Genomic DNA, 13,067 nt, shown 5'->3' on the forward strand with positions numbered 1-13,067 from the left:
ATCGAACGGAAATTCCCTGCAGAAACTCCATTCGCGAATTTTAAAAATCCGATATAGCCAAAATGTTGCTCTCGAAGAGTACATCTATTTAAAAAAAAAGTTTCTCTCTAGGCCCAATAGGACCCGACTTTCATAGGGTCAAAGTTCACGAATTTCACACATTTCGGCCGCGAGAATTCCCTATAAGCGTTTCACCGAATTTCAAACCGCTCGCACAGCACTTCCCATTCGGACACATGAACTATCCCCCGCAAGCGTTTTCTCGTAGCTCAATTTTTGACCCCGGCGCAAGCGACCGAAATTTCGATGGGGTCACGGAAATGGTCACTGAAATGGGCCAAACTTTGACCCCCCATATCTCGGGCCCTAATTGTCCGATCGACTTGAAAGTTGAAACGTGGCCTAACAGGGTTTCGGCCTTCCTCCCCATGCTCCGCAGTCGCGGCTCACCATGGGGTGTCCCCCCCTTTTCGCCGTAATGCTAAAACAAAATCTCGCGAATATCTCCGAAACGGTTCGATAGAATGTCGCAAATTTTGGTGTGAAAGGGCTCCCTATTTTTGCCTACAAACCCTCCAAATTTCGTGGTCATAGCTTCAATAGTTTTTTTATGGCGAATTTTTGAAGGTTTAAAGAATAGGCCAAAAATCGAACGGAAATTCCCTGCAGAAACTCCATTCGCGAATTTTAAAAATCCGAGATAGCCAATATGTTGCTCTCGAAGAGTACATCAATTTAAAAAACAAATTTTCTCTCTAGGCCCAATAGGACCCGACTTTCATAGGGTCAAAGTTCACGAATTTGACACATTTCGGCCGCGAGAATTCCCTATAAGCGTTGCACCGAATTTCAAACCGCTCACACAGCACTTCCCATTCGGACACATGAACAATCCCCCGCAAGCGTTTTCTCGTAGCTCAATTTTTGACCCCGGCGCAAGCGACCCAAATTTCGATGGGGTCACGGTAATGGTCACTGAAATGGGCCAAACTTTGACCCCCCATATCTCGGGCCCTAATTGTCCGATCGACTTGAAAGTTGAAACGTGGCCTAACAGGGTTTCGGCCTTCCTCCCCATGCTCCGCAGTCGCGGCTCACCATGGGGTGTCCCCCCCTTTTCGCCGTAATGCTAAAACAAAAACTCGCGAATATCTCCGAAACGGTTCGATAGAATGTCGCAAATTTTGGTGTGAAAGGGCTCCCTATTTTTGCCTACAAACCCTCCAAATTTCGTGGTCATAGCTTCAATAGTTTTTTTATGGCGAATTTTTGAAGGTTTAAAGAATAGGCCAAAAATCGAACGGAAATTCCCTGCAGAAACTCCATTCGCGAATTTTAAAAATCCGAGATAGCCAAAATGTTGCTCTCGAAGAGTACATCTATTCAAAAAAAAAGTTTCTCTCCAGGCCCAAAAGGACCAGACTTTCATAGGGTCAGAGTTCACGAATTTGACACATTTCGGCCGCGACAATTCCCTATAAGCCTTTCACCGAATTTCAAACCGCTCACACAGCACTTCCCATTCAGACACATGAACAATCACCCGCAAGCGTTTTCTCGTAGCTCAATTTTTGACCCCGGCGCAAGCGACCGAAATTTCGATGGGGTCACGGAAATGGTCACTGAAATGGGCCAAACTTTGACCCCCCATATCTCGGGCCCTAATTGTCCGATCGACTTGAAAGTTGAAACGTGGCCTAACACGGTTTCGGCCTTCCTCCCCATGCTCCGCAGTCGCGACTCACCATGGGGGGTCCCCCCCTTTTCGCCGTAATGCTAAAACAAAATCTCGCGAATATCTCCGAAACGGTTCGATAGAATGTCGCAAATTTTGGTGTGAAAGGGCTCCCTATTTTTTCCTACAAACCCTCCAAATTTCGTGGTCCTAGCTTCAATAGTTTTTTTATGGCAAATTTTTGAAGGTTTAAAGAATAGGCCAAAAATCGAACCGAAATTCCCTGCAGAAACTCCATTCGCGAATTTTAAAAATCCGATATAGCCAAAATGTTGCTCTCGAAGAGTACATCTATTTAAAAAAAAAGTTTCTCTCTAGGCCCAATAGGACCCGACTTTCATAGGGTCAAAGTTCACGAATTTCACACATTTCGGCCGCGAGAATTCCCTATAAGCGTTTCACCGAATTTCAAACCGCTCGCACAGCACTTCCCATTCGGACACATGAACTATCCCCCGCAAGCGTTTTCTCGTAGCTCAATTTTTGACCCCGGCGCAAGCGACCGAAATTTCGATGGGGTCACGGAAATGGTCACTGAAATGGGCCAAACTTTGACCCCCCATATCTCGGGCCCTAATTGTCCGATCGACTTGAAAGTTGAAACGTGGCCTAACAGGGTTTCGGCCTTCCTCCCCATGCTCCGCAGTCGCGGCTCACCATGGGGTGTCCCCCCCTTTTCGCCGTAATGCTAAAACAAAATCTCGCGAATATCTCCGAAACGGTTCGATAGAATGTCGCAAATTTTGGTGTGAAAGGGCTCCCTATTTTTGCCTACAAACCCTCCAAATTTCGTGGTCATAGCTTCAATAGTTTTTTTATGGCGAATTTTTGAAGGTTTAAAGAATAGGCCAAAAATCGAACGGAAATTCCCTGCAGAAACTCCATTCGCGAATTTTAAAAATCCGAGATAGCCAAAATGTTGCTCTCGAAGAGTACATCTATTTAAAAAAAAAGTTTCTCTCCAGGCCCAAAAGGACCAGACTTTCATAGGGTCAGAGTTCACGAATTTGACACATTTCGGCCGCGACAATTCCCTATAAGCCTTTCACCGAATTTCAAACCGCTCACACAGCACTTCCCATTCAGACACATGAACAATCACCCGCAAGCGTTTTCTCGTAGCTCAATTTTTGACCCCGACGCAAGCGACCGAAATTTCGATGGGGTCACGGAAATGGTCACTGAAATGGGCCAAATTTTGACCCCCTATATCTCGGGCCCTAATTGTCCGATCGACTTGAAATTTGAAACGTGGCCTAACAGGGTTTCGGCCTTCCTCCCCATGCTCCGCAGTCGCGGCTCACCATGGGGGGTCCCCCCCTTTTCGCCCTAATGCTAAAACAAAAACTCGCGAATATCTCCGAAACGGTTCGATAGAATGTCGCAAATTTTGGTGTGAAAGGGCTCCCTATTTTTTCCTACAAACCCTCCAAATTTCGTGGTCCTAGCTTCAATAGTTTTTTTATGGCGAATTTTTGAATGTTTAAAGAATAGGCCAAAAATCGAACGGAAATTCCCTGCAGAAACTCCGTTCGCAAATTTTAAAAATTCGAGATAGCCAAAATGTTGCTCTCGAAGAGTACATCTATTTTAAAAAAAAGTTTCTCTCTAGGCCCAATAGGACCCGACTTTCATAGGGTCAAAGTTCACGAATTTCACACATTTCGGCCGCGAGAATTCCCTATAAGCGTTTCACCGAATTTCAAACCGCTCGCACAGCACTTCCCATTCGGACACATGAACAATCCCCCGCAAGCGTTTTCTCGTAGCTCAATTTTTGACCCCGGCGCAAGCGACCGAAATTTCGATGGGGTCACGGAAATGGTCACTGAAATGGGCCAAACTTTGACCCCCCATATCTCGGGCCCTAATTGTCCGATCGACTTGAAAGTTGAAACGTGGCCTAACAGGGTTTCGGCCTTCCTCCCCATGCTCCGCAGTCGCGGCTCACCATGGGGGTCCCCCCCTTTTCGCCGTAATGCTAAAACAAAATCTCGCGAATATCTCCGAAACGGTTCGATAGAATGTCGCAAATTTTGGTGTGAAAGGGCTCCCTATTTTTTCCTACAAACTCTCCAAATTTCGTGGTCCTAGCTTCAATAGTTTTTTTATGGCAAATTTTTGAAGGTTTAAAGAATAGGCCAAAAATCGAACGGAAATTCCCTGCAGAAACTCCATTCGCGAATTTTAAAAATCCGAGATAGCCAAAATGTTGCTCTCGAAGAGTACATCTATTTAAAAAAAAAGTTTCTCTCTAGGCCCAATAGGACCCGACTTTCATAGGGTCAAAGTTCACGAATTTCACACATTTCGGCCGCGAGAATTCCCTATAAGCGTTTCACCGAATTTCAAACCGCTCGCACAGCACTTCCCATTCGGACACATGAACAATCCCCCGCAAGCGTTTTCTCGTAGCTCAATTTTTGACCCCGGCGCAAGCGACCGAAATTTCGATGGGGTCACGGAAATGGTCACTGAAATGGGCCAAACTTTGACCCCCCATATCTCGGGCCCTAATTGTCCGATCGACTTGAAATTTGAAACGTGGCCTAACGGGGTTTCGGCCTTCCTCCCCATGCTCCGCAGTCGCGGCTCACCATGGGGGGTCCCCCCCTTTTCGCCCTAATGCTAAAACAAAAACTCGCGAATATCTCCGAAACGGTTCGATAGAATGTCGCAAATTTTGGTGTGAGAGGGCTCCCTATTTTTTCCTACTAACCCTCCAAATTTCGTGGTCCTAGCTTCAATAGTTTTTTTATGGCGAATTTTTGAAAGTTTAAAGAATAGGCCAAAAATCGAACGGAAATTCCCTGCAGAAACTCCATTCGCGAATTTTAAAAATCCGAGATAGCCAAAATGTTGCTCTCGAAGAGTACATCTATTTAAAAAAAAAGTTTCTCTCTAGGCCCAATAGGACCCGACTTTCATAGGGTCAAAGTTCACGAATTTCACACATTTCGCCGCGAGAATTCCCTATAAGCGTTGCACCGAATTTCAAACCGCTCACACAGCACTTCCCATTCGGACACATGAACAATCCCCCGCAAGCGTTTTCTCGTAGCTCAATTTTTGACCCCGGCGCAAGCGACCGAAATTTCGATGGGGTCACGGAAATGGTCACTGAAATGGGCCAAATTTTGACCCCCTATATCTCGGGCCCTAATTGTCCGATCGACTTGAAATTTGAAACGTGGCCTAACAGGGTTTCGGCCTTCCTCCCCATGCTCCGCAGTCGCGGCTCACCATGGGGGGTCCCCCCCTTTTCGCCCTAATGCTAAAACAAAAACTCGCGAATATCTCCGAAACGGTTCGATAGAATGTCGCAAATTTTGGTGTGAAAGGGCTCCCTACTTTTTCCTACAAACCCTCCAAATTTCGTGGTCCTAGCTTCAATAGTTTTTTTATGGCGAATTTTTGAATGTTTAAAGAATAGGCCAAAAATCGAACGGAAATTCCCTGCAGAAACTCCATTCGCGAATTTTAAAAATCCGAGATAGCCAAAATGTTGCTCTCGAAGAGTACATCTATTTAAAAAAAAAGTTTCTCTCTAGGCCCAATAGGACCCGACTTTCATAGGGTCAGAGTTCACGAATTTGACACATTTCGGCCGCGAGAATTCCCTATAAGCGTTGCACCGAATTTCAAACCGCTCACACAGCACTTCCCATTCGGACACATGAACAATCCCCCGCAAGCGTTTTCTCGTAGCTCAATTTTTGACCCCGGCGCAAGCGACCGAAATTTCGAGGGGGTCACGGAAATGGTCACGGAAATGGGCCAAACTTTGAACCCCCATATCTCGGGCCCTAATTGTCCGATCGACTTGAAATTTGAAACGTGACCTAACAGGGTTTCGGCCTTCCTTCCCATGCTCCGCAGTCGCGACTCACCATGGGTTGTCCCCCCCTTTTTGCCGTAATGCTAAAAACAAAACTCGCGAATATCTCCGAAACGGTTCGATAGAATGTCGCAAATTTTGATGTGAAAGGGCTCCCTATTGTTTCCTACAAACCCTCCAAATTTCGTGTTCCTAGCTTCCATAGTTTTTTTATGGCGAATTTTTGAAGGTTTAAAGAATAGGCCAAAAATCGAACGGAAATTCCCTGCAGAAACTCCATTCGCGAATTTTAAAAATCGGAGATAGCCAAAATGTTGCTCTCGAAGAGTACATCTATTTAAAAAAAAAATTCTCTCTAGGCCCAATAGGACCCGACTTTCATAGGGTCAAAGTTCACGAATTTCACACATTTCGGCCGCGAGAATTCCCTATAAGCGTTGCACCGAATTTCAAACCGCTCACACAGCACTTCCCATTCGGACACATGAACAATCCCCCGCAAGCGTTTTCTCGTAGCTCAATTTTTGACCCCGGCGCAAGCGACCGAAATTTCGATGGGGTCACGGAAATGGTCACTGAAATGGGCCAAACTTTGACCCCCCATATCTCGGGCCCTAATTGTCCGATCGACTTGAAAGTTGAAACGTGGCCTAACAGGGTTTCGGCCTTCCTCCCCATGCTCCGCAGTCGCGGCTCGCCATGGGGGGTCCCCCCCTTTTCGCCGTAATGCTAAAACAAAAACTCGCGAATATCTCCGAAACGGTTCGATAGAATGTCGCAAATTTTGGTGTGAAAGCGCTCCCTATTTTTTCCTACAAACCCTCCAAATTTCGTGGTCCTAGCTTCCATAGTTTTTTTATGGCGAATTTCTGAAGGTTTAAAGAATAGGCCAAAAATCGAACGGAAATTCCCTGCAGAAACTCCATTCGCGAATTTTAAAAATCGGAGATAGCCAAAATGTTGCTCTCGAAGAGTACATCTATTTAAAAAAAAAGTTTCTCTCTAGGCCCAATAGGACCCGACTTTCATAGGGTCAAAGTTCACGAATTTGACACATTTCGGCCGCGAGAATTCCATATAAGCGTTGCACCGAATTTCAAACCGCTCACACAGCACTTCCCATTCGGACACATGAACAATCCCCCGCAACCGTTTTCTCGTAGCTCAATTTTTGACCCCGGCGCAAGCGACCGAAATTTCGATGGGGTCACGGAAATGGTCACTGAAATGGGCCAAAAATTGAACCCCCATATCTCGGGCCCTAATTGTCCGATCGACTTGAAATTTGAAACGTGGCCTAACAGGGTTTCGGCCTTCCTCCCCATGCTCCGCAGTCGCGGCTCACTATGGGGGGTCCCCCCTTTTCGCCGTAATGCTAAAACAAAAACTCGCGAATATCTCCGAAACTTTTCGATAGAATGTCGCAAATTTTGGTGTGAAAGATCTCCCTATTTTTTCCTACAAACCCTCCAAATTTCGTGGTCCTAGCTTCCATAGTTTTTTTATGGCGAATTTTTGAAGGTTTAAAGAATAGGCCAAAAATCGAACGGAAATTCCCTGCAGAAACTCCGTTCGCGAATTTTAAAAATCCGAGATAGCCAAAATGTTGCTCTCGAAGAGTACATCTATTTAAAAAAAAAGTTTCTCTCTAGGCCCAATAGGACCCGACTTTCATAGGGTCAAAGTTCACGAATTTGACACATTTCGCCGCGAGAATTCCCTATAAGCGTTGCACCGAATTTCAAACCGCTCACACAGCACTTCCCATTCGGACACATGAACAATCCTCCGCAAGCGATTTCTCGTAGCTCAATTTTTGACCCCGGCGCAAGCGACCGAAATTTCGATGGGGTCACGGAAATGGTCACTGAAATGGGCCAAATTTTGAACCCCCATATCTCGGGCCCTAATTGTCCGATCGACTTGAAATTTGAAACGTGGCCTAACAGGGTTTCGGCCTTCCTCCCCATGCTCCGCAGTCGCGGCTCGCCATGGGGGGTCCCCCCCTTTTCGCCGTAATGCTAAAACAAAAACTCGCGAATATCTCCGAAACGGTTCGATAGAATGTCGCAAATTTTGGTGTGAAAGCGCTCCCTATTTTTTCCTACAAACCCTCCAAATTTCGTGGTCCTAGCTTCAATAGTTTTTTTATGGCGAATTTTTGAAGGTTTAAAGAATAGGCCAAAAATCGAACGGAAATTCCCTGCAGAAACTCCATTCGCGAATTTTAAATATTCGAGATAGCCAAAATGTTGCTCTCGAAGAGTACATCTATTTAAAAAAAAAGTTTCTCTCTAGGCCCAATAGGACCCGACTTTCATAGGGTCAAAGTTCACGAATTTGACACATTTCGGCCGCGAGAATTCCCTATAAGCGTTGCACCGAATTTCAAACCGCTCACACAGCACTTCCCATTCGGACACATGAACAATCCTCCGCAAGCGATTTCTCGTAGCTCAATTTTTGACCCCGGCGCAAGCGACCGAAATTTCGATGGGGTCACGGAAATGGTCACTGAAATGGGCCAAATTTTGAACCCCCATATCTCGGGCCCTAATTGTCCGATCGACTTGAAATTTGAAACGTGGCCTAACAGGGTTTTGGCCTTCCTCCCCATGCTCCGCAGTCGCGGCTCACCATGGGGGGTCCCCCTTTTTGCCGTAATGCTAAAACAAAAACTCGCGAATATCTCCGAATCGGTTCGATAGAATGTCGCAAATTTTGGTGTGAAAGGGCTCCCTATTTTTTCCTACAAACCCTCCAAATTTCGTGGTCCTAGCTTCAATAGTTTTTTTATGGCGAATTTTTGAAGGTTTAAAGAATAGGCCAAAAATCGAACGGAAATTCCCTGCAGAAACTCCATTCGCGAATTTTAAAAATCCGAGATAGCCAAAATGTTGCTCACGAAGAGTACATCTATTTAAAAAAAATGTTTGTCACTAGGCCCAATAGGACCCGACTTTCATAGGGTCAAAGTTCACGAATTTGACACATTTCGGCCGCGAGAATTCCCTATAAGCGTTTCACCGAATTTCAAACCGCTCGAACAGCACTTCCCATTCGGACACATGAACAATCCCCCGCAAGCGTTTTCTCGTAGCTCAATTTTTGACCCCGGCGCAAGCGACCGAAATTTCGATGTGGTCACGGAAATGGTCACTGAAATGGGCCAAACTTTGAACTCCCATATCTCGGGCCCTAATTGTCCGATCGACTTGAAATTTGAAACGTGGCCTAACAGGGTTTCGGCCTTCCTCCCCATTCTCCGCAGTCGCGGCTCACCATGGGGGGGTCCCCCCTTTTCTCCGTAATGCTAAAACAAAAACTCGCGAATATCTCCGAAACGGTTCGATAGAATGTCGCAAATTTTGGTGTGAAAGGGCTCCCTATTTTTTCCTACAAACCCTCTAAATTTCGTGGTCCTAGCTTTAATAGTTTTTTTATGGCGAATTTTTGAATGTTTAAAGAGTAGGCCAAAAATCGAACGGAAATTCCCTGCAGAAACTCCATTCGCGAATTTTAAATATCCGAGATAGCCAAAATGTTGCTCTCGAAGAGTACATCTATTTAAAAAAAAGTTTCTCTCTAGGCCTAATAGGACCCGACTTTCATAGGGTCAAAGTTCACGAATTTGACACATTTCGGCCGCGAGAATTCCCTATAAGCGTTGCACCGAATTTCAAACCGCTCACACAGCCCTTCCCATTCGGACACATGAACAATCCCCCGCAAGCGTTTTCTCGTAGCTCAATTTTTGACCCCGGCGCAAGCGACCGAAATTTCGATGGGGTCACGGAAATGGTCACTGAAATGGGCCAAACTTTGAACCCCCATATCTCGGGCCCTAATTGTCCGATCGACTTGAAATTTGAAACGTGGCCTAACAGGGTTTCGGCCTTCCTCCCCATGCTCCGCAGTCGCGGCTCACCATGGGGGTCCCCCCTTTTTGCCGTAATGCTAAACAAAAACTCGCGAATATCTCCGACACGGTTCGATAGAATGTCGCAAATTTTGGTGTGAAAAGGCTCCCTATTTTTTCCTACAAACCCTCCAAATTTCGTGGTCCTAGCTTCCATAGTTTTTTTATGGCGAATTTCTGAATGTTTAAAGAATAGGCCAAAAATCGAACGGAAATTCCCTGCAGAAACTCCATTCGCGAATTTTAAAAATCGGAGATAGCCAAAATGTTGCTCTCGAAGAGTACATCTATTTAAAAAAAAAGTTTCTCTCTAGGCCCAATAGGACCCGACTTTCATAGGGTCAAAGTTCACGAATTTGACACATTTCGGCCGCGAGAATTCCATATAAGCGTTGCACCGAATTTCAAACCGCTCACACAGCACTTCCCATTCGGACACATGAACAATCCCCCGCAACCGTTTTCTCGTAGCTCAATTTTTGACCCCGGCGCAAGCGACCGAAATTTCGATGGGGTCACGGAAATGGTCACTGAAATGGGCCAAACTTTGAACCCCCATATCTCGGGCCCTAATTGTCCGATCGACTTGAAATTTGAAACGTGGCCTAACAGGGTTTCGGCCTTCCTCCCCATGCTCCGCAGTCGCGGCTCACCATGGGGGTCCCCCCTTTTTGCCGTAATGCTAAACAAAAACTCGCGAATATCTCCGACACGGTTCGATAGAATGTCGCAAATTTTGGTGTGAAAAGGCTCCCTATTTTTTCCTACAAACCCTCCAAATTTCGTGGTCCTAGCTTCCATAGTTTTTTTATGGCGAATTTCTGAATGTTTAAAGAATAGGCCAAAAATCGAACGGAAATTCCCTGCAGAAACTCCATTCGCGAATTTTAAAAATCGGAGATAGCCAAAATGTTGCTCTCGAAGAGTACATCTATTTAAAAAAAAAGTTTCTCTCTAGGCCCAATAGGACCCGACTTTCATAGGGTCAAAGTTCACGAATTTGACACATTTCGGCCGCGAGAATTCCATATAAGCGTTGCACCGAATTTCAAACCGCTCACACAGCACTTCCCATTCGGACACATGAACAATCCCCCGCAACCGTTTTCTCGTAGCTCAATTTTTGACCCCGGCGCAAGCGACCGAAATTTCGATGGGGTCACGGAAATGGTCACTGAAATGGGCCAAAAATTGAACCCCCATATCTCGGGCCCTAATTGTCCGATCGACTTGAAATTTGAAACGTGGCCTAACAGGGTTTCGGCCTTCCTCCCCATGCTCCGCAGTCGCGGCTCACTATGGGGGGTCCCCCCTTTTCGCCGTAATGCTAAAACAAAAACTCGCGAATATCTCCGAAACTTTTCGATAGAATGTCGCAAATTTTGGTGTGAAAGATCTCCCTATGTTTTCCTACAAACCCTCCAAATTTCGTGGTCCTAGCTTCCATAGTTTTTTTATGGCGAATTTTTGAAGGTTTAAAGAATAGGCCAAAAATCGAACGGAAATTCCCTGCAGAAACTCCGTTCGCGAATTTTAAAAATCCGAGATAGCCAAAATGTTGCTCTCGAAGAGTACATCTATTTAAAAAAAAAGTTTCTCTCTAGGCCCAATAGGACCCGACTTTCATAGGGTCAAAGTTCACGAATTTGACACATTTCGCCGCGAGAATTCCCTATAAGCGTTGCACCGAATTTCAAACCGCTCACACAGCACTTCCCATTCGGACACATGAACAATCCTCCGCAAGCGATTTCTCGTAGCTCAATTTTTGACCCCGGCGCAAGCGACCGAAATTTCGATGGGGTCACGGAAATGGTCACTGAAATGGGCCAAATTTTGAACCCCCATATCTCGGGCCCTAATTGTCCGATCGACTTGAAATTTGAAACGTGGCCTAACAGGGTTTCGGCCTTCCTCCCCATGCTCCGCAGTCGCGGCTCAGTATGGGGCTCCCCCCTTTTTGCCGTAATGCTAAACAAAAACTCGTGAATATCTCCGAAACGGTTCGATAGAATGTCGCAAATTTTGGTGTGAAAGGGCTCCCTATTTTTTCCTACAAACCCTCCAAATTTCGTGGTCCTAGCTTCCATAGTTTTTTTATGGCGAATTTTTGAAGGTTTAAAGAATAGGCCAAAAATCGAACGGAAATTCCCTGCAGAAACTCCATTCGCGAATTTTAAAAATCGGAGATAGCCAAAATGTTGCTCTCGAAGAGTACATCTATTTAAAAAAAAAATTCTCTCTAGGCCCAATAGGACCCGACTTTCATAGGGTCAAAGTTCACGAATTTCACACATTTCGGCCGCGAGAATTCCCTATAAGCGTTGCACCGAATTTCAAACCGCTCACACAGCACTTCCCATTCGGACACATGAACAATCCCCCGCAAGCGTTTTCTCGTAGCTCAATTTTTGACCCCGGCGCAAGCGACCGAAATTTCGATGGGGTCACGGAAATGGTCACTGAAATGGGCCAAACTTTGACCCCCCATATCTCGGGCCCTAATTGTCCGATCGACTTGAAAGTTGAAACGTGGCCTAACAGGGTTTCGGCCTTCCTCCCCATGCTCCGCAGTCGCGGCTCGCCATGGGGGGTCCCCCCTTTTCGCCGTAATGCTAAAACAAAAACTCGCGAATATCTCCGAAACGGTTCGATAGAATGTCGCAAATTTTGGTGTGAAAGCGCTCCCTATTTTTTCCTACAAACCCTCCAAATTTCGTGGTCCTAGCTTCAATAGTTTTTTTATGGCGAATTTTTGAAGGTTTAAAGAATAGGCCAAAAATCGAACGGAAATTCCCTGCAGAAACTCCATTCGCGAATTTTAAATATTCGAGATAGCCAAAATGTTGCTCTCGAAGAGTACATCTATTTAAAAAAAAAGTTTCTCTCTAGGCCCAATAGGACCCGACTTTCATAGGGTCAAAGTTCACGAATTTGACACATTTCGGCCGCGAGAATTCCCTATAAGCGTTGCACCGAATTTCAAACCGCTCACACAGCACTTCCCATTCGGACACATGAACAATCCTCCGCAAACGATTTCTCGTAGCTCAATTTTTGACCCCGGCGCAAGCGACCGAAATTTCGATGGGGTCACGGAAATGGTCACTGAAATGGGCCAAATTTTGAACCCCCATATCTCGGGCCCTAATTGTCCGATCGACTTGAAATTTGAAACGTGGCCTAACAGGGTTTCGGCCTTCCTCCCCATGCTCCGCAGTCGCGGCTCACCATGGGGGTCCCCCCTTTTTGCCGTAATGCTAAACAAAAACTCGCGAATATCTCCGACACGGTTCGATAGAATGTCGCAAATTTTGGTGTGAAAAGGCTCCCTATTTTTTCCTACAAACCCTCCAAATTTCGTGGTCCTAGCTTCCATAGTTTTTTTATGGCGAATTTCTGAATGTTTAAAGAATAGGCCAAAAATCGAACGGAAATTCCCTGCAGAAACTCCATTCGCGAATTTTAAAAATCGGAGATAGCCAAAATGTTGCTCTCGAAGAGTACATCTATTTAAAAAAAAAGTTTCTCTCTAGGCCCAATAGGACCCGACTTTCATAGGGTCAAAGTTCACG

Source organism: Stegodyphus dumicola, chromosome 1, assembly GCF_044657685.1.
Source record: "Stegodyphus dumicola isolate Sdum_Otavi_A_Nest chromosome 1, ASM4465768v1".
Classification (NCBI taxonomy): Eukaryota; Metazoa; Arthropoda; class Arachnida; order Araneae; family Eresidae; genus Stegodyphus; species Stegodyphus dumicola.